A 4,175-nucleotide genomic window follows, 5' to 3' on the forward strand; every position below is an offset into this window, starting at 1 on the left:
CCATCATGCTGTATGCCTTATACAGTGATGTATGTCAATTATTTCTCAATAAAACTTGAAACAAATTGTGAAATACAACAGATATGTAAAGAAGAATGCTTAAAACAAATACATAGCTTAATGAATCCTTATAATTATAACACCCAGGTAACCAGACAAAAATGTAACATTGCCGGCACTCCAGAAGCCCCCTCTCCCAGGTTTCCCCTCTTTGCCAGAACATCCTATCATTTGGGATAACCACTACCCCAGATTTATTGGTAATTACTTCATGTTCTTCTATCTAGTTTTTTTTCCCCTTCTTTGTAGTTTTGCACATAATTATATATCCCTAAACAATGCTGGTAAATTTTGATTATTTTTGAACTTTATATAAACATAATTATACTACATGGATTCTTTTATTTCATGCTACTTTCACTCAATATTATACTTTTTAGCCTTTATCCATGTTGTTGCGTGTAGCTGTACTTCATTCATTTTCAACCCTGTATAGTATTCCACTGTATGATTATATCAAAATTCAGGTATCCTTTTTACTGTTAGTGGACATTTGGGTTGTTTCTTGCTTGGGGTTACTACAAAAATGCCCCAGTGAACATTCTTGTACATGTGTCCTGGTGCATACATACCTGAGTTTCTCTTGGCTGTATTCCTAAGAACTTCTGGCTCACAAAATATGCATAGCTTCCACTCCACTAGCTACTACCAAACTTTTCGAACGTGATTGTACCAATTTTTACACTCCTATAAGAAAAGAGGATCAACTTCTTAGAAATGAGACAAACTGTATCATTATTATTAATCATACATCTTTGTCTTCCAAAGCAGAATCTTCCTGAGCCAAGTGCTTCCTTATGGTAAATTCTAACCCACTGGCTCTCCTTTCTAGTTTCAGGTGGACTCAGAGTTTCTACCTCAGCATGACTTGTTACCATTAAGTGGATCACTGTTTCTCTTATATGTTACAAATTAAGTTCTTCCTTGGTAAAACTTGAAGGTAACAAACTTTCCTTTATCATAGGTGATATGTATAATTGTTACATTTCAGGGTAGGTCAGCCCCTGCAGATGGTTGATCTTTCTTGTTCTGTATACTACTGAGTTTGGGCCTTTGAGTGGAAGGTTAAGAGCATGAAATCTGGAGCTGGAATGCCTGGGGTTGAATCCTCACTCTGTACTTTCTAACCGTATGATCTTGACCAAATTATTTCACCTGATTCTCAGTTTGCTCACTGATAAAATGAGAATAAATAAAATCACCTACGTCATAGGGTGACTGTAGGGATTAAATGAGGTAATATATAGGAAGTTCTTAGAACAGTACCTGGCATTCTATTGTTTTGATATATATCCATTTGTTTTGTGGGCAGTGGAGGGGTTCTGAACATGGGTTGAAGTCAGAAGGAATTCAGGACCTGGCTCTGCTCTTTCCTGACTATGGGACCGTAGGCAAGTATAGTACCTTCCTATACCTCAGTTCTTCACCTGTATAAACTGAGCTAACGATTGCTACCTTGTACAGGTGCCATGAGGATGAACTGAGATGGCAAATGCAAAATGCCAAGGGCTAAGTATTAGCGCAGTACATGGTAGTTGCTACCACCTTAGCAGGTGGCAGCTACTTCTCCTGCCCTCAGATGCTGGGAGTGAACAGCTCCCGGGTCCTAAACCCTTAGCTCCTCTGCACTGACCAATGGGTGGCTGAGGAGACTGAGAATGTGTGGAGGTTAGGGTGGAGAGACCATGAAAGTTACTCCCATTTATGTGTAGGCCTCTGGCAGCGTACACATAGCTGAATGAGACCCAGTACACTTTCTAGAGGCTCAGATCTGGGGCACCCCAGTATGCTGGTAACTAACAGAATACAAGTACTTTATCTGGAGAAAGGAATTTTGAGGGTGCTAGGGAGGAAATATCTATGTGAGTAGTCTTGCTGGAAGAAAAGGTTTTTAAGATGAGTCTCAAAAAATATGCTTGTAGATGGAAGAAGTTGGAGAAAATACTGGTCATGAAGAGCTTTGAATCCTAGGCCAAGGATTTTTTTCCTGAATTCAGTCAGGATTGGGAGACCTTGTATTGCCAGGTGGCTGTGAGATGGGAAATAGTGTCTGAAAGGCGCCCAGGTGTACTGGGCTAACCAACAGTGATTTAGAAACCCTACTGTCTGGCACTGCCATCGGACTGTATCTGGTGTATTTAGAAACTGATATTTGGAGAGAGATACGCCTAGTACAGTTGTAATGCCAAATTTTGTGTTTCCCTAACAAATTTCCCAAAACCAGCGTTAAGGTGGCTAGTCATTATTGTGACCCTCATTGTATCACCTCATTATTGCATGCAAACTAGACAGAGATAAAATGCATCTGTACCTGACTGTGGTGGTGGATACCTACACATGTGAGAAAATTGTATAGAACGAAATACAGGCACACACAAATGAGTACAAGACTGGGGAAATGTGAATAAGATGTGGTGGATTGTATCAGTGTCAATATCTCAATTGTGTTATTATAGTTAAGACATTACCACTGGTGAGAGAAATGGGGAAAATGAACAAAGGTTTTCTCTGTGTTGTTATTTTTTACAACTGCATGTGAATATTTAATTCTGTCAACAAAAATTTCAATTAAAAATGCATTAGTAAAATTATGCCTTGTAGAAAATGTGCTGTCTCCAGTAACATTCCGCCTCCCTCTGTTACCCATATTTAGGGGATTCCTGGGGGCACACAAAATAGGCGGCATTATGTATCCTGGGGGCCCCAACTGGAAAGGAGAGCGAAGTGCCCCAAGAAAAGAAGCCAACAGAACAGTAATTGCTTTGCTACTCCAATCTAACTGAAACTGCCGGTTACAATTACCCCAAATTTTAGACAGTTCTGCCACAGTGGGTCAGCTTTATCCAGCTGTTTTCTGATTTACCCACGGAGTCTACTATGTCACTTCAGTGTCACTACCTCCAAAGGTAGGGTAAAAGTTATTCTATGTGTACATGAAGTTTATTCCCCCCATCACCAAAAAAAAGTGACGTGAAATTGCCGGATGTAGCATTTAAAAATTTAGGGAGTTTTTACCTGACCCATTGCTTTCGAAAATTACAACTCGCAGGGATGAGTGAACTCGATTTCTTGAGCGACTCGGAGGAGACCGTGTTAGCAGGGCAGCATTATTACGAACTCCGCAATTATCCTTTCTTTGCTATGCTAAAGGTTTCCCTTTCCAACAGTAGGGCTGACTTCGACTTGAATGAGAGCCCTGAACTTTTATAAACTGAAAAAGAGGGGAAGACTTGGCAGGCTGGGAATCCGGCCCCGGGAAGGCGTCCACCGCGCTTGTGAACAACTACGTGAATTTCCAGAAGAGAAACTTCTCTTCCCCACACTTGCAGACTTCCTCCGAGTCCAGGAGCGCTCCAAGCGGCCGCCCGAGCTTCCGCGTCCCGGGACAGGGAAACTGAGGCAGGGCAGAAGCGGCGCGCGCATCTCTGGCCTCAGCGCCCGCCCCAAAGAAGGAACCCAGGATTCCAGAGTTCTTCGCGCTGCGTAGGATCCTCCGAGGCGCCCTCCCCCTAGTCCGCCCCGCCCAGCTAGGGACAAAGCCTGGAGCCCGCGCCGGGAAGGGGCAGGGCGGCTCCCGCGCGCTCCCCGCTCCCCGCTCCCCCGTGGGCTCGAGACTCCGCCCCGCCGCCCCTCCTGAGGGAGCCCGCGCGCGCCCCAACGGCTAGGCTGCCGAGCCGGGCCCGCCCCGAATCCCCATGACGTCACCGGCGGCGGCAGGCCCCGCCCCCGGCCCCGGGCGGCTGGCCGCATGACGTCACCGAGGCCCCACCCCTCCGGAGCGAGTTCGGTCCTGGCGTTCATTTCATTCCTGTCCTCATTCCGAACATTCTTAGCATCGCTCGCGCCGTGCCGCGCCGCCCGAGCCGAGCCGAGCCTCTGCAGCCGCCGCCGCGGCCCCGCCGCCCGCCGCGGGCGCCCACCAAGCACTTTGCAGACTCGCTTCCACCCTGCGGGCCAGTCCGCGCGGCGGGGCCCGGGCTCGGGGCGGCCGCGTCCGGGGACAGGCCATGCAGTGAAGCCCCCCCACCCCGTCCACCTTTGCCCGGAGCCGCGGGCAGCAGCCCAGTACGTCCTGCCGGCCCCGGGGCAGAAGCGGTGCTAGGCGGGGGGGGGGG

This window comes from Lipotes vexillifer, unplaced genomic scaffold (genome assembly GCF_000442215.2).
Source record: "Lipotes vexillifer unplaced genomic scaffold, Lipotes_vexillifer_v1.1 scaffold6, whole genome shotgun sequence".
In the NCBI taxonomy this organism is placed as follows: domain Eukaryota; kingdom Metazoa; phylum Chordata; class Mammalia; order Artiodactyla; family Lipotidae; genus Lipotes; species Lipotes vexillifer.